At 38.6% G+C, this 17,951-nt stretch overlaps 1 protein-coding gene and 1 pseudogene across 2 annotated transcripts in view; one reads left to right on the top strand and one right to left on the bottom strand.

Moving 5' to 3' along the window:
* The window catches only part of SLC35G2 (solute carrier family 35 member G2), a 41,125-nt gene that overhangs the window by 11,906 nt on the left and 11,268 nt on the right, over positions 1 to 17,951 (top strand). The gene's annotated exons all lie outside the window — the stretch shown is intronic.
* LOC118997503 (protein tyrosine phosphatase type IVA 1-like) lies at positions 15,031 to 15,559 on the bottom strand (annotated as a pseudogene).

Raw genomic sequence — 17,951 nt, 5'->3', positions numbered from 1 at the left:
TCCTTACCTAACCTTATCTCCAAGTCTCTTAGCTATAATTTTCTCCTCTCCTATAATCTAGATTTACATAGATTAGCAAAATCTTTAGCCCTCACTTCCACTCTCCCATACCCTAGCTTAGCCCAATTCTTTTTATCTGCTTTAGACCACACTCTACTTTGCTCCTCTCAGCCTGGCTCACTCTGAAATCCATTGCTTTTCCTGTTTCAACTAAGTGGCCTGATCCCCAACCCAATCATCTATACCCAGTTTCAGCTTCACCCAGGCCATCAAATCAAGCCTTGACCCATTCCTAGGCAGTTTCTGCTTTTCAGCCTAAAATAAGGATTCTGTTTCACATAAGTATCCCTCTTTTAAGCTGATGTTAGCTAACATGCAGAGGAGCTTATCCTTCAGCCTTCTGTGCCCCAAATCTCTTCTAGCCTAGAATGGGTAAGCTGTCATCCAGTCTGAGTGCTGCTGTGCATCTGTTAGCACTACAGGGAGTGATCCTCACAGAGGATGTCATACTTACCTCTTACCAGCAAAGTACAGTGATGATAATAGGTTTGGACTAATTTATTCACATTCCTCCTCTGATTTTTCTGAGTAAGAAGGTGCATTTGCCAGTTGGTTGGCAGAATAAGGAGGCTCAGTCAATGGCTGTGGAAACAAAAGCCAGCAATTGCTACAGTAATACAAAACTGGGCCCTGTCTAAAGGCTGGACTGTCTAGTTCAGAGCACCAGAGCAGATTCAGGATCTGCTTCAAACCACAAGGAGTTCTGACAAATGGGGTTCCAGGACTTTCCTGTTTTTAGATTGGAAGTTCTTCAATGATGGAGCTAAAATGAAGGTTCTCTCAGTCCAAGAACTTTGTAGAAATGCTGGCCCCTCTCTCAGGTGAATCCTAGGTGGGTTATTCTGACAATCCTGGGCCAGCATGGGGCCAGCATAGAGTCTAGGAAAAGGCTGGGTCAAGAGAAGAGGGGTTCCTCAGGGATCTTGAACCAGAGTCCCCTGCACGGAGAGTGAAAATTGCAGCTGAATAGCAGAGATAACAATGTGAGTACAATTTCAAAGGTGAAACAAAGGTAGAAATGGGAGAATAATAGTAGAGCCTATGATAGCTGATAGCAGGATGGGATGAAGTTCAAGAAGAAGCTTTAGAATGCAGTCCAGGACTGAATATTTTTGTTCAGTCAACATGTATTAAGTGTGCTTGTGTGCCAGGAACACAAATGTGAATGAAAACTCTCTTCCTTTCATAGAACTCTCAAGGCCACAAAGGATGTGACTTGGCATGCTTCCTTTAGGTGATGCCTTGATCTCTTGAAGGGATGTACATGGCAGATTAAAGGAGCTGCCTTGGGTTGTGCACAACCCAGAAGACTTGAGATGTTCTGACAAGGGCTGCCCAGCATGCATGTGGGAGGAGGTAGAGTTATACTGTGGGTCTCCTGACTTCTCTGTGGCTCTGAGACTTCTCAGAAATAATAATAATTAATAATCAGAGGTCTGAGTTAATATTAGTACTTGCTCCTTGGCCTGGAATTTGCTAGCTGAGCCTAAGTGAAGATTTGAGTAGAAATGCTTGGGAGAGTGGACAGAGTGTGCAAGAGAATTATAAGAAAACAAATTTGCCTTGATAATTGCATTTCCGGAGTAATTGCATAATTTTTTTCTTTTTTCTTTTTTAAATATATTTCATTGATTATGCCATTATAGTTGTCTCATTTCCCCCCTTAATTCCCCTTTACCCTGCACACCCCCTCCTCCCATTCCCCCCCTTTAGTTCATGTCCATGTGTCACAAGTTCTTTAGCTTCTACATTACCAATACTATTCTTGCCCTCCCCCTGTCTATTTTCTTCCTACCATCTATGCTACTTATTCTCTGTACCTTCTCCCATTTTCTCCTCCTCCCACCCCACTGTTCCTAACCCTCCATGTGATCTCCATTCCTATGGTTCCACTCCTGATCTAGCTGTCTGCTTAGTTTACTTTTGTTTTAGGTGTGGTTATTAATAATTATGAGTTTGCTCTTCTTTCACTGTTCATATTTTTTATCTTCTTTTTCTTAGATAAGTCCCTTTAACATTTCATATAATAAGGGCTTGGTGATGGTGAACTCTTTGAACTTGATCTTATCTGAGAAGCACTTTATCTGCCCTTCCATTCTAAATGAAAGCTTTGCTGGATAGAGCAATCTTGGCTGTAGGTCCTTGCCTTCCATGACTTGGAATACTTCTTTCCAGCCCCTCTTGCCTGGAAAGTCTCTTTTGAGAAACCAGCTGACAGTCTGATGGGCACTCCTTTGTAGGTGACTGTCCCCTTATCTCTTGCTGCTTCTAGGATTCTCTCCTTCATTTTAATCTTGGCTAATGTAATGATGATGTGCCTTGGTGTGTTCCTCCTTAGGTCCACCTTCTTTGGGATTCTCTGAGCTTCCTGGACTTTCTAGAAGTCTATTTCCTTTGCCAAATTGGAGAAGTTCTCCTTTATTATTTGTTCAAATAAGTTTTCTACTTGTTGTTCTTCCTCTTCCCCTTCTGGTACCCCTATAATTCGGATGTTGTAATGTTTAAAGAAAATCCTGGAGGTTCCTAAGCCTCTCCTCATTTTTTTTTGAATTCTTATTTCTTCATTCTTTTCTGGTTGGATGTTTCTTTCTTCCTTCTGGTCCACTCCATTGATTTGAGTCCCAGTTTCCTTTCCATCACTATTGGTTTCCTGTGCATTTCCCTTCATTTCAATTAGTTTAGCCTTCATTTGTTCCTCTAATTTGTGACTAAAATCAACCAGTTCTGTGAGCATCCTGATCACCAGTGTTTTGAACTGTGCATCTGATAGGTTGGCTATCTCTTGTTCACTTAGAAGTATTGGCTCTGGGGCTTTGAGTTGTTCTTCTGCTTGAGCCGTAATTTTTTGGTCTGTTTGTGCCTGTTAGGTATGAGGGGCAAAAGCTTAGGTGTTCACCAAGGCGGCGGGTCAATCCAGTCACTGGGTTGTGACTGGGAGTGGGGTCAGAGAAGGAGAAATGGCATTTGTTCTGCTCTCTCTCGGGTTTCAGTCCCCTCTGCCACTTCCCACAAGCAAATTGGGCTCTTCTGGTGCTGGTTCCCAGTGGGTGGGCTTGTGTACATTCTAGGACCTTGTGGGTCTCTCCAACTAACTCTCTTGTGAGGCTGGGAGCCTCTCCCAGCACCTCAGCCCCCAAAATTTTTTCAATCGGTGCTTTTAGGCTTTATTTCCTGGCATTGGGGCCTTGCATTGTGCGGTTTGTCCGTTTTTTCACCTGGTTTATCTGCGCACAAATGTGTGTCCAGGGTCAGCCAGCCTCCTTGTACCCTCACTGGGTCTGCTCGTTGCCACCCCACGCCTGGGATCTGCCAACTGCTACCTGCATGCCTGGCTTGGTCCAGCAGCCACTGCTTTTTCCTGCTGGGACCACTCTCTGCTGACTCTGCTCTTCTTACTGATCTGGATGAATGGTTCGTTGTTGTCGGACTTTAGTACAGTTCAATTTCATGTCTGTTTTGATTGTGTTTTTATTTCTAAATCTTCGTTGTCCTTAAATTTGGTTGTGCGAGGAGGTACAGTATTTCCACCTACACCTCCATATTTGCCAGAAGTCTAATTGATTAAAATTTAAAAGAGTCCTAGTAGAAGATGGCTTGAATTATCGAGATTCTGTCCCAATCAGCAGTCCTAAATTCATATTTACCACTATTGGCAAGCATGTCATTAATATGAGCTCAAAGTGCTATCTACCCATTGTTAAAGAAATATTAAAGTATTGTTATCCCGGTCTGCTAAGGAATGCTGGAAGATTCTTTAAAAAATCTACTCTAGCTTTCTTGATAAATTCTAGGCTATTTTCTCCAAACAATAACTACACAAGGAACAAAATGTAGGCAAATTGTCTATTATGGATTACTATTATACTCTACCCTATCTCATCCAGAAAAGAGTTAATAGCAATGTAAAGCTATTGAAGAGATCACCAGCATTATCTTTGGTCTTTGAATCATTAGACCATCATTAGACCTCTTCGATCTTTGAGTCATTAGACCTCATGTGAATCAATACTCTTTTATAAATTTCAAAATACTAATGCTTTACTGGCATCTTTATTAAAATAATATTGTTAAAAGCAGAGTGGGCAGGAGAGGTTCCTTGACTGGCAGGCCTCAATTTTGAAGATGACATGGTATGCCAGTGTTTCTGTATATCTGACAGGATTTAATTGCAGATAAAACTCACTCTACCTCTTTCAGTCAGAATGAAGTATAATACAAGGAATCAGAAAGCGATATATTCAAGGAATCAAGTTTCTAAAACCATTGGAAGGGCTGGAGAATTAGAGTTCAAGCCGGGTCTCATGAATATTTTCTAGAATGCATGGTTTTATCCTTTAAAAAATCCCTAATTTAGTAATTCTTAAAATGTATGTAGGCCTTCTTGCTATGAAAACAGAACAGAGAGGAAAAATAAGTTTTATACTATGCTTAATGGCAAAATCACCACAGTATTTGACTAACGGGAAAGAAGCAGACTTGTCTATATTGAACACCTGTTATGTACCAACTATTATTCTAGGTTCTTCTGATCTCTCTTTTCACTGAATCCTTATTAATAACCTCTTCAAGTTGATAACATCGGCCCATGAAATAACTGAGGTTCTAAACGTTTGAGTGATACCTGCACAGGTAGAAGATGATAGAAGCAGATTTCAAATTCAGATCTGCTATCTCCAGAATTGGTTAGCCATGTTGTCCTGCACTGGTTGTTAATCCAAAATTCTATTTGGTAGCATCTAACCAAAGTTCTCACTTAATAATTAATAAGTACATCCAGCAGGCCAGTTTACTAGGCCATTTAAAAGTATTTTATAACTTTTTTCTAGATGATCTGCAAGGATGTGGTTCTTAAAAGCAGGCATATAAAACGGTATCACAGGGGGTAAGCAAGCCAGCAAGTAGTTTCTATATCAGGCTGAAATGATCTTGTCCATGTCACTGGACCCAGAACTTCTCAGTGTCATCAACAGTTTTCTAGATCTTAAAAAAAATTTTAAATTCTTTTCTATGGACAATGATGGATTACATGCAAGCAGTTCTTTTTTTAAAATTTTATTTATTTATCTTTAGAGGGGAAGGGAAGGAGAGAGGGAGAGAAACACCAATGTATGGTTGCCTCTGGTGTGTCCCCTGCTGGGAACTGGCCTGCAACCCAGGCATGTGCCCTGACTGGGAACCGAACCACGACCGTGTGGCTCACAAGTCCGCGCTCAATCGACTGAGCTACACCAGCCAGGGCAAAGCAGTTCTTTTGTATACAAAAGGGTGCTAAGAGTGTGGGTTTTCTATCTAAGAATACAGATACGATTTTTAGATGTTCACAGAATGATGGTGTGAGTTTTCTGGTTGCTGTTGTAAAAAATCACCACAAACTTGGTGACTTAAAACAACACAAGTTTATTATCTTGCAGTTCTATAACTTAGAGGTCTAATGCATACATCACTGAGCTAAAACCAAGGTGTTGGCTGGATGTGTTACTTTCTAGAAGCTCAAGAGAAGGGATCCATTTCTTTGCCTTTTCCAGCTTTAGAGGCTGCCCACATTCCTTGGCTCATGAGTCCCATCTATCTTCAGTGCCTGCAATAGCAGGCTGAGTCCTCACTTGCATCACTCTGACCCTTCTATTGTCACATGTCCTCTAAGTTTTCTGTTTCTTTCTTCCACTTTTTAAAAAGTTTTTATTTATTTATTTTTAGAGGGAGGGGAAGGGAAGGAGAAAGAGAGGGAGAGGAACATCAATGTGTGGTTGCCTCTCGCATGCTCCCAACGGGGGACCTGGCCCATAACCCAGGCATGTGCCCTGACTGGGAATTAAACCTGTGACCCTTTGGTTCGCAGGCCAGCACTCAATCCACTGAGCTACACCAGCCAGGGTTCTTCCTTCCATTTTTAAGGACCTTTGTGATTATATTGGGCTCAACCAGATAATCCAGGATAGTCTCCCTATATTAAGGTCAGCTGATTAGCAGTCTTAATTCCATTTGCAAACTTAATCCCCCCTTTTCACATAGAGTAATGTATTCACAGATTCTGGGAATTAACATGTGGAGATTTCTGTGGGGAGTGAGGAGTTGGGGAGTATCATTCTGCCTACCACAGATGGTTACTTTGCAGTATAATATAGAAGAAAGGGCTTGGGAAGGCAGACTTAGATCTGAATCTTGTCTCTACTATTAACCGCTTATGTTCCCCACTAACTTGAAAGTGACTCAAGCTCCTGGAACCCATTTTGTCACCTTAAAATGGAGGTTACATATCTACTTCATAGAGTTGTTTTGACCTTTAAATGAAAAAATTAAGTTCCTAGTATGTGCCTGGCACAGAAAAGGGACCAAATAAACATAGCTATTATAATTATATAACTATAATTAGAGAATCTAGATCCATATTCAGGACCAAACAATCCAAAAGAGCACATCCCAGATGCTTGGAAGCATCTATGCTTGATATTTCCTGTGGTTTCATTTTTCCTTTAACTCTAATTGAATGGTTGCCTCAAGTCCTTTCAAAGCCAGTGTGTTGACCCTAAATAAACACACAAAACATGAATAAAGACATACTTTATTTCTCTTTTAGTCTCAGCTAGGTTCTCTCCATAGATAATATCTGAATGGAGAACAAAGAGATAAACATGAATACTCTTGATTTGTCTCCTGGTTTTTCACCATCTTCCCCTGGACATCAAAAACCATTCCTTCATTTGCATTCAGTGGGAAGACTTCACAGTTGTTATCTGTTCATTTTCACATATGTAGCTTTTCCTATAAGGGTCATGGATCTATTCTTGCATAAAGGATTCGTGGCAGTTGGCTATCCCATTTGCCTTTCAATTCTCAGAAATCTGAAGTTAATGATTGGCCTATTCTGTTCAAAGCCCATTGTTGGACCCATATTAACTAGCCATTAAAAGTGATGTTGTAGAATATCCCGTGACATGAAAAAATATTTACAATGTATTGATAAGTAAAATGCAAAAGTCATAAAATAAGAGAGTGCTTGATACCATTTCTGGGAAAGAAAATATTCACAAATAGAAAAATGCCTGGAGAGGGTCAATAGTTTTATCTCAGGCTAGTAGGATTCTGAGTGTTTTTTATTTTCTTCACTTTCCCACATTTCTGAAATTTTCTACAATAAACTTGTTACTTTTGTAATAGGAATGAACAAAAAAGTTTTATTTTATTTAGCGATCTGATGGTGGTAAATAGTTCTGAGCCAGAAGCTTGTCCTGAGCAAGCCTGGGGACCTTGAGGAGGAACTACTGTAGACTTGGTAGTGGTGGGACTCACCTGACTGGGCCGAACTTTGAGGTGTGCGCTAGAAGCAGGGGAATGGCAACTGAAGTTCATTCTGCTATTCTTGAAGGACATTTATCTCTAGTACCCCTCTAATTGATTGAGAATGATTTAATTAAGAAAGACAGATACACATTACTTTAGGAATAGTTCCACTTATGCCTGAGGAATTTAATGTTAAAGGAAATATGGGAGAGCTAACAACAGAAATAAAACTAGCACACCCTGGTCAGTGTCACTCAGTTGGTTGGGTGTTGTTCCACAAAGTGAAAGGTCTCTGGTTTTATTCCTGGTCAGGGCACATGGCTGGTTGTAGGCCAGGTCCCAGGTTGGGGTGTGTGCGAGAGGCAATTGATCAACATTTCTCTCACATTGATGTTTCTCTTCCTCTCTTTTTCCCTACCTTCTCTTTCTCTAAATAAATAAGTAATATCTTTTTTAAAAAGAAAGAAATAGAGCCAGCACTACAGAAGCCAAATACATAAATTCTCTTAGCCAAACTGCACACCCTAATATTTTATTATTCTTACAATATTGTTAAGGACTTTAAAGTGTTTTAATGAGTAAGGCTTCTTATTTTAAGTCATCAGCTATATCTATATGTATTTATATTTTGTTAACAAAATTTGCCTCATTTAAGAAATAGTTCATTATGTGTCTGTTCTTATGCCAGTGCCAGACTGTTGTGATTACTGTAGCCTTGTAATGTAGTTTTATGTCAGTTATTGTGATCCCTCCTACTTTGTTCTTCTTTCTCAAAATTGCTGTGGCTATTTGGGGTCATTTATGGTTCCATGTGAATTTTTGAAATGTACTCTATCTGTGAAATATGTCATTGGTATTTTAATAGGGATTGCATTGAATCCATAAATTGCTCGGGGTACCATGAACATTTTGATGATATTAATTCTTCCAGTCCATGAACATGGTATATGCTTCCATTTGTTTATGTCTTCTTTAATTTCTTTCTTTAGTATTGTGTAATTTCCTGAATGCAAGTCTTTTACTTCCTTGGTTAGGTTTATTCCTAGGTACTTTATTTTTCTTGTTGCTATATCAAATGGGATTTTCCCCCTGATTTCTGTTTCTGATATTTCATTGTTGGTATACAAAAATGCCTTCAGTTTCTGAATATTGACTTTGTATCCTGCTGTTTAAACATAGATCAAAGAAACAGAATAGAGGGCCCAGAAATAAACTCATGTCCCTATAGTCAATTAATATTTGACAAAGAGGGCAGAAGCATAAAGTGGAGTAAAAGTATCTTGTTCAAGAAATGGTGTTGGGAGATCTCGACATCTACATGCAAAAAAATGAAACTTAGTTACCAACTCACATCATACACAAAAATAAATTCGAAATGGATAAAAGACTTAAATATAAATCAAGACACCATAAAAGTTCTAGAGGAGAACATAGGAAAATCTCAGATATTCTATATACAACAATATTTTTATCAGTATGTCCCCTAGAGCAAGGGACATATAGGAAAGAATAAACAAATGAAACTTCATAAAAATAAAAAGCTTCTGCATGGCTAAAGATAACAGCAGTAAAATGAAAAGGGAACCAACTGTATGGGAAAATATATTTGCCAATGATACCTCGGAGAAGGGTTTGGTCTCCAAAATATATAACTAACTCACACGACTACACTCCAGGAAGACAAAAAACCCAATTAAAAAATGGACAAAGGACTTAAACAGACACTTCTCCAAGGAGGACATACAAGGGGCCCAGAGACATATGAAAGGATGCTCAGCATCATTAGCCTTCAGAGAGATGCAAATTAAAACCACAATGAGATACCACTTCACACCAGTCTGAATGGCCATCATAAACAAATCAACAAACAATAAGGGCTGGAGAGGATGTGGAGAAAAGGGGACCCTAGTGCATTACTGGTGGGAATGCAGACTGGTGCAGCTACTGTGGAAAACAGTATAGAATTTCTTCAGAAAACTAAAAATGGAACTGCCTTTTGACCCAGCAATACCTGGGTTGTACAATAGTACCTGCTGGAATTATACTCTAAGAATTCTGAAACACCAATACAAAAGAACTTGTACACCCTAATGTTCATAGCAGCACAATTTACAATAGCCAAGTGCTGGAAGCAACCTAAGTGCCCATCAGCAAATGAGTGGGTAAAAAAAACTATGGCACATTTATACAATGAAATACTATGCAGCATAAAGAAAAAAGGAGCTCCTACCCTTTGCAATGGATGGAACTGGAGATCATTATGCTAAGTGAACTAAGCCAGGTGGAGAAAGACAAATGCCATATGATCTAACCTATAAGTGGAACCTAATCAACAAAACAAACAAGCAAGCAAAATATAACCAGACTCATTAAATTAAAGAACAAACTGACAGTAACCAGAGCGGGTGGGGGAGAAGGATAAGAGGGGAAAATAGGGGAAGGTCTACCAAGGAAGATGTCTAAAGGACACATGGACAAAGCCAAAGGGGGCAGGTTCGTGTTTGGGAGCCTGGGATGAGTAGGGTGGCAGGCCATGGTGGGTGAGAATGGAGACAATTGTACTCGAACAACAATTAAAAAATAAAAATAAAATAGTTCATTAATTTATTCAACAAACACCTATCTCATGCCAAGTACTATGGTAGATGCTGCAAATATAGTAATTAGTAAAACTTAATTTTAACACCTGTGGGGTTAAAACCTTCACATTCTGACCTGGCTGGCGTGGCTCAGTGGATTGAGCACCTGCTTGCGAACCAAAGGGTTGCTGGTTTGATTCTTAGTCAGAGCACATGCCTGGGTTGTGGGCCAGGTGCCCAGGAAGGGGGATGCTCAGGAGGCAACCACACATTGGTTTCTCTCCCTCTCTTCCTCCTTCCCTTCCCCTCTCTAAAAATAAATAAATAAAATATTTTTTTAAAAAATCCTTCATATTCTAGTGAAAGAGAAAAACAAAAACACAGTTGTAATTCAGTGCAACAAATTCTATGATTGAAGGTATAATGAAAGCACTGGGGTGGGTGGACACCTAACTCACACTGGGGTAGAAGATAGCCTAGGAAGTTTTCCCAGAAAAGGTGATATTTAATTTGGGCCTTAAAGAATGACTAGCAATTTACCAGGTGAAAAAACAGGAAGAGAATATTCCATAAAGTAGAAAAAGCATATGTAAAAACCCAGAGACATGAAAAAGCAGGATATATTCAAAGAATTTTCTGTGGTTGGAATAGCCATGACTTGTGTGCATGTGGAAGACAAGCAGAGCATGAGGCTGTGATGATTAACTTCATGTGTCAATTAGGCTGGTCAAAAGATTACTTTGGATGTTTTTGTCAGGGTGTTTTTGGATGAGATTTACATTTAAATCGTGCATAGACTTGAATAAAGCAGGTTGCCTTCAATAATGTGGATGGGCCTATTCCATTCAGTTGAAGTCCTAAATAGAGCAAAAGACTTCCCCTGACTAAGAGGGAATTCTGCCCTAGGTAGCCTTTGGACTTGAACTTACACCATTGACTCTTCTTTGGGTCTCCAACCTGTAGCCCTCCACTGGAGATTTTGGACTTGCTAGCCTCCATAGTCACATGCGTAAATTTATCTCTGCAAAACCCTGGCTAATGAGAAGCTAAAGGCAGAAAACAGGGAGTGCTTCTGAACATTTCTATAGTTTTGTCTATCAAAAAAAAAGTAGGTTGTCAGTTACCTAAGATTACCATTGTTTGAGCAGTGATATCAACAGAACAGATAAGACTATCTGGGCCTATAAAATCCTATAGAAATATCAGCAGTCTTTTTTCAAAAAAGATTTTATTTATTTATTTCTAAAGAGAGGAAGGGAAAAAGAGAGGGAAAGAAACATCAGTGTGTGGTCACCTCTAACACGCCCCCAACTGGGGACCTGGCTCCCAACCAAGGCATGTGCCCTTGACTGGCATTCGAACCAGTGACCCTTTGGTTCACAGGCTGACACTCAATCCACTGAGCAACACTGTCCAGGTAAAGTACTCTTTTAAAAATATTTAAAATATTTTTTAATTATAGTGTACATTTAATATTATTTTGTATTAGTTTCAGGTATACAGCATAGTGGTTAGACAATCATTATTTTACAAAATCTCCCCTCTGATATTGCCAGTACCCAACTGATGCTATACCTACTTATTACAACATTATTGACTATATTTCCTATGCTGTACTTTACATCTCCATGACTATTTTGTAACTACCAATCTGTACTTCTCAATCCCTTCACATTTTTCACCCAATCCCCAAAACCCCTTCCCTTCTGGCAACCATCAATCTTTTGTCTGTATTTATGAATCTGTTTCTGTGTTGCTTGTTCATTTATGCTGTTCTTTAGAGTCTACATACAAATGAAATTATATGGTATTTGTCTTTCTCTGGCTGATGTATTTCACTTAGCATAAGACCCTCTAGGTCTATCCATGCTGTTGCAAATGGTTAAGATTTCATTCTTTTTTATTGCCGAATAATATTCTATTGTGTATACATGTGTACATCTATGGCACAGCTTTTTATCCATTTGTCTATTGATGGGCACTTGGATTGCTTCCATAGCTTGGCTATTGTAAATAACACTGTAATGAACATAGGGGTGCATATATTCTTTCAAATTAGTGTTCTGGGTTTCTTTGAACATATACCTAGAAGTAGAACCTCTGGGTCATAAGGCAGTTCCATTTTAAATTTTTTGAGGAAACTCCATACTGTTTGCACAGTGGCTGTACCAATCTGCATTTCCACCAACACTACACAAGAGTTCCCTTTTTTCCACAATCTTGCCAATACTTGTTTTTTGATTTATTGATGGTAGCCATTACGACCAGCGTGAGGTGATACCTCATTATGGCTTTTAATCTTCTCATATGTCTATTGACCATTTATATGTCCTTTTTGGAGAAGTGCCTATTCAAGTTCCTTTGGATTTTTGTGGAGGCTTCATTACATTATAGTCATGATTGATTATATTATTGGCAATTGGTGATTGATTCAACCTCCAGGCACTCTCCCCTCCCCAGAGGTTATAGATGGGACTAAAATTTCCAGTCCTCTAATCATTTGGTTGGCTTTCCTTGCAACCAGCCCCCATGCTTAGATGCTTTCCAAAAGTCAGCTTACTAATACAACTCTTGTCACTTAAGGAATACGAGGGTTTGGGGGGCTCTGAGGCAGTAACTGTGGACAAAAGTCAAACATATATGAGAAATATATTTTTGGTCATCTGAATGACCAAATATATATTTCTTCTAAATCACAATATTACATGTAGATAGGATTCAAATCCAGGCATTCTGGCTTCAGCATCCACTTTAAAAAACAAACAACTTTCCAGCCCTGTGCCATTCCCATCTTCCCTAGCCATGCAGTAGCCCATACATTCATTAAGTCTTAAAGGCAGAAGGTAATTTAGCCAAGTGGTTCTCACACAAGAAAGTTACACAATAGGATTATGGGGGAGGTTTTAAAAAATACTGATGCCTGGTATTGCCTCCCCCACTTCTTAAACACACTAGAGGAACCAGTACCTTTCCCCCACTTTTCTTTTTTTTGGATTTTAAAAAATTTTGATAAAATATGCATAACACAATTGTACCATTTTAACCATTTTAAGTGTACAGTTCAATGGCAGTAATTACATTCATAATATTGTGCAACCATTACCACCATTTCCAAAACTTTTCATTATCCCCATTGGGGATAACCATTATCCCCAATGGTTATCCCCTATAACCATTAAGCATAACTACCCATTCCTCTTCCCCACAGGCCCTCTAACCTCTAATTTATTTTGTTTTTATGAATTTGCCTATTCAAAATACCTCATATAAGTGGAATCATATAATATTTGTCCTTTGTGTCTGGCTTATTTCAGTTAGCACATTTCACTTAGTTCATATCCAAGTTTTATCCATATTGTAGTATGTTTTGGAATTTCATTCCTTTTTATGGCTGGGTAATAATTTGATGGCATGGATATACCACATTTTCTTTATCCATTCATCTGTTTAAGTACTTAGGTTGTTCCCCTCTCTCCCTAAACACACACAGGAAACATTGTTTTTTTTTAAAATGTAACTATGTCATACACAAAGAGAATAACATAACAAAGGAGGCAGAGGGAAAATGTCAAATGGCACAGGGAAGTGGCCCAGAGAAGTGAAAATGTGCACAACTTAGTTTGGATGGCAGGAAGCCAGGTTTTGGGCTAGGATTCTCAGGGGCAGGGGTGGTCATGTGATTGAGGCTTTTTCTCTTACATTCTGCACAGATGTCATCATCCCCACTGTTTACTGTTAAAGAATTTATGACTTCAGGAAAATGAAAATAGTTTCTTTTCTGAAAGAGAGCTTAGAAGCAGATTATTTTTCTCTAAAGCAGTGGGCTTTTACACAGAGATACAGACTTGAGGTTTTGGGGGGGTTTTTTTTGCATTTCATTATGTATTTAGATGTTTAAGCTCTCACACTAGATTTTTTACAAGCTGGTAAACACTGACAAATTATTTCTCCCACAGAACTATAACTAGACATTCCCAGACAGTATAAATGTATGGTTGAACTAACATTAATACACATCACTATTTTATCAATTACATAATAAAACAAATTATGAAGTATCCAAATATTAAGTTACACAGCTCAAAAGGCATGTGAAATATTAGATGTCTGCTCAATTCATTGGCAAAAACCCACTTTTTTTTGCAAGAGAGGGTAAGAAGGAAAAAGTCACATGTCAAACAAAAATAAGTTGGTAAACAACTTCAGAATGTATGAAAACAAATAAAGAATTTCAGAATTTTTATGATTAAGAATTGTTTTAGCTACAACAAAGCATCTCTACCTTTACCTTTAAAAAATGTACTAAAGAGCATTATCTACATGTTCCACACAAGACAAAGGCAACATTTTACTAAAAATATTTAATAGCCTCCTCCCATTCTTTTCTCAGGTCCTCCCTGTAAGTTGCACCCCAAGTGTAAACATTAAAATTAACTGTCTGGAGATAGTTAATTTTATGGAGACATATAAGTTTTCTCTGGAAACATTAAAGATATGTGCTTCTATACAATGTAGATTTTCAAAGTGGAGGCTTTCCATAACAGCACAAAATGAGATTTATAGAAAAACATTAAATAATCATTAAGACTTTGTATAAAAATAAAAAAGTTGAGCAAGCCATATGTATACTTGTATGAATGTGGGGGATGTAAACATAAAGTGAGCAGGCAAATAACCACATAGGCCCTATTACTGAAATAAATGAAGGGATAAACCACATAAGGTCCTGAGTGTTCATAGTTCCTGGGATTTTAGTTTCTGTATGATACTAAAAATATATCAGTATTGTGCTGGATATTTTGATACCTAATCTTTCTAAATCTCATATATTGATAAGATTCTGGCATGAGAATGGATTTAAAGATAAAACTCAATATTGCATGATTCTGGGAAAAGTCAATTGGTAGAAATGATAAGCATATTTTAAAGCTGAACAGTAAGAATCTTTTGCTAAGTGTCAAAACAGATTGATCAAAATCCAAAAACACAGAGGTTGCAATTCTGTCAAGTTTGTAGCCTGGTAAAACTGCTTTTTAATACTCTTATGGAAGCTTCATTAGATTTACTCACCAAGCCAATATGTTGGCTAATGTGTATGACAAATTAGGACCTATCTCAAGTTCCACTTCCAGGGCAATCGCATCAGGCACCCATTTTGCTGAATGCAACAGTTGTTTCTATGACCGTTGGAGTCTTTGAAGTGCAGCTGAATTTTTGGATGTCACTTCTCCAAATACAAAAGTTGCTTGCTGTTAAAAGCTCCTTGACACTTACTTTTGTCTTATGAACTGTACTGTCTTCATATTTCATTCCACCTTCAATTAATGCTAGGGCAACAAGTACTGCAGCTCTCCCAGTCCTGCAACGCAGTGAACTGCAATACAACCAGGTTACTCGTGAAATTTAGTTTTTACAAGGTTTAACCGGTCACCAACAATCTGGTTGGATCCTGGTGCATCATCATCAAAAGGTCAGTCAAGAACATGGATGTCTTCTTTCTCCACAAGTAGTGTCATAAGTTGCTTCACATAGTCTTACTATTGTGGTAACTCCATACTTCTTAAGTTCTTCTATAAATTTGTTAAGGTCACAATGGTTGGATTGTGTATAATAAGAAATCTCATGTTCTTATATGTGACTTCCACAGGAGCTCAGCAATCCACTGGAGCTATATTAATTTAGTTAAAAAACACTCAATGGGGTTATGAAAGAATTTAAAAATTGAATACAGAAATGATGCAAAGAAACAGTCTACTTCAATATACTCCACTTGAAATTCTCAGTGCTTTGAGTACAAAGTTGGGAGTAATGGGAAATGAGATGTACCTCCTAGCAAGAAGCAGCAATTCTTCAATCCAGTAATACTGAGGCAATAGAAAGGAAGTGCACTGAGGTTTACCCCATACAGGTCAGAACACTTGTAAAAGTGTTGATTTCAATTTAACGCTTCTGTGCCTGGTTAACCACTCTTATGTGGGCTTCTTGGTGGAGTAGTGATGAATTTCTGCAGCTCATTTGCCTGCATGGAGGTCATGCTGTGCCACTGCTCTCCAGAAACTCCTCAAATGTGTGACCAAGAATACCACAGAAAAGAATATGTTTACTCATTGAAGATAGTGGCCTAATCACACAGTCAGTCTAGAGGCGGCAGCAGCAGGGCAGGGGGCGTCGGTAGTCACGGCAGTGGGGCGAAGGCTTTGCAGAGCCTAAACTCGGAGAGTTTTAATAAAGCACAATCAAACTTAAATGCTGCCTCGAGTCCTTCTGATCTTCATGAGTTACTGTGGGGAAGAGAAAGAATAATTCCTATTCAAAGAGGGATATTAAGGGTTGTGTCTCCTCATCATTCCAGGCAGGGCTTAGCGTAAGGAGGGTAGAACCATGCTGACAGTCTTTGGGGCCTCAGAACATGGCCCCTTTTTCATGAGATCAGAGAAAGGGATGCTTTTCCCAGCAGGTCTTAAGAGATACATTTAACGGCATGGATCCTATGTATGTCTTGATGTCTCATGATATCCTGAAAAGATGGTTGTTGGTTCCTCCATTTTAGGTGACCAGTTAGGTGTCTTTACATTTTCATTCAGAGCAAGGATGTTTAAGCTTATTGGGGTTACTAAGGATACCCTGGGGGTAGGCTGTTCAGGTATAAGGTAGTAACATATCAGCTCTTTAGTGTCAAATATCACATTAGTGCACACATTTAAACCACTGTATTATAACCAAGTTGCACTAGCCAGCTTTTATATCTAGGACATTTTACCAATTTAGGGATCAGTCTAGTAATTAAAGAAACTCTTGTTACCAAGTGGCATTTGCCTTAGGTACCATAAAAGATTTGTCCTAAGGATTTCTACCAAGACAGTAGATATGTCAGTGTTAGTTTTCTCACCTTTAGGAGTGAAGTGATCTTGGACCTTGTGTTGTGGGATGGAGCTTAGGAAAGAGTGCCTCCTTTGGACAAAAATATTGGTTTTGGTCTTGCCACACTGCATTGTGCCCATTGTTGAAGGAGACAACAAACTATGCAACCTTTAAATCCATTTGTGTTTGGCATTTCAGGCTGATATATTGGTAGCCTGGCAGGCTGGTCCACTGGTCCTTTGTTTACATTTCGTCTACTTAGCCGAATTCTCAGGACAACTGAAATGGATACCTCTGTGTTAGAGGACATCTTCCCATATAAATCCTTGTCAGAGGAACTAGAGCATGAGATAGTTTATACCCCTAGTCTCTGTGAGGAAGGAGTCGCTGAGTTGGCATATTAGTTAAAACAGCTTTGAGCAGATGTTACAAAGTTGTGATCACTGAACTGCACAGTGATCTTGCATAGGAGAGATATCAAAACTATAAGTGTGAAATCTATAAAAAGACACTTATTTTTAAGAGTTAAGTCAAAAGATCCCAACAATTATCATCTAAAACTCTTTCTCTTAAAATAGACATAACTATTATTTCAGTTGTTGGCAGAGCCAGAACTCCAAACCAACGTATTTGACTTGTAAATTTCTTTTCTTAAAAAAAATTTTTTTCTTTCCTCTTTATTTGATTGTTATATATGCTCACATTTCCAGTTTGGGCTTCCTTTCCACCTGGAAACCTACTATGATTCCCCATATTTGGCTTAGATCCCCTTTGTTTGTGCTCTAACAGTCCCCTGTACCCATGTAGTCGCTTGCATTATTAACTTAACAAATATTAAATTTGAATTTACTTGTTCTTTCTTCCAATAATCTGTAAGTTCTATGAGTACAGGGAGAATGCCTATTTTATTCACCTTCATATTTATGTAGATTAGCATGGTGCTAGGCATAAGGTTCCTCAGCATTTATTGAAATTATCACATGTTGAAAGCTTACATGTGCAAAGATAAAAGAACTAGTCAGGATTCCAGGTTCTTTTCAAGAATTGGCTCATGAAGACTGAAATTAAAGGAAAACCAGAAAGACTGGTGAACAGTCCTTTATTATAAGATGGATTTGCATCGGTGGGACAAAATATAATACTAATGGTATTGAAAAATGCTGGCATATA

This window comes from Sturnira hondurensis, unplaced genomic scaffold (assembly GCF_014824575.4).
Source record: "Sturnira hondurensis isolate 20B ecotype Veracruz unplaced genomic scaffold, ASM1482457v3 Scaffold0013299, whole genome shotgun sequence".
NCBI lineage: Eukaryota > Metazoa > Chordata > Mammalia > Chiroptera > Phyllostomidae > Sturnira > Sturnira hondurensis.
This window is presented reverse-complemented; position numbering and strand designations above follow the sequence as displayed.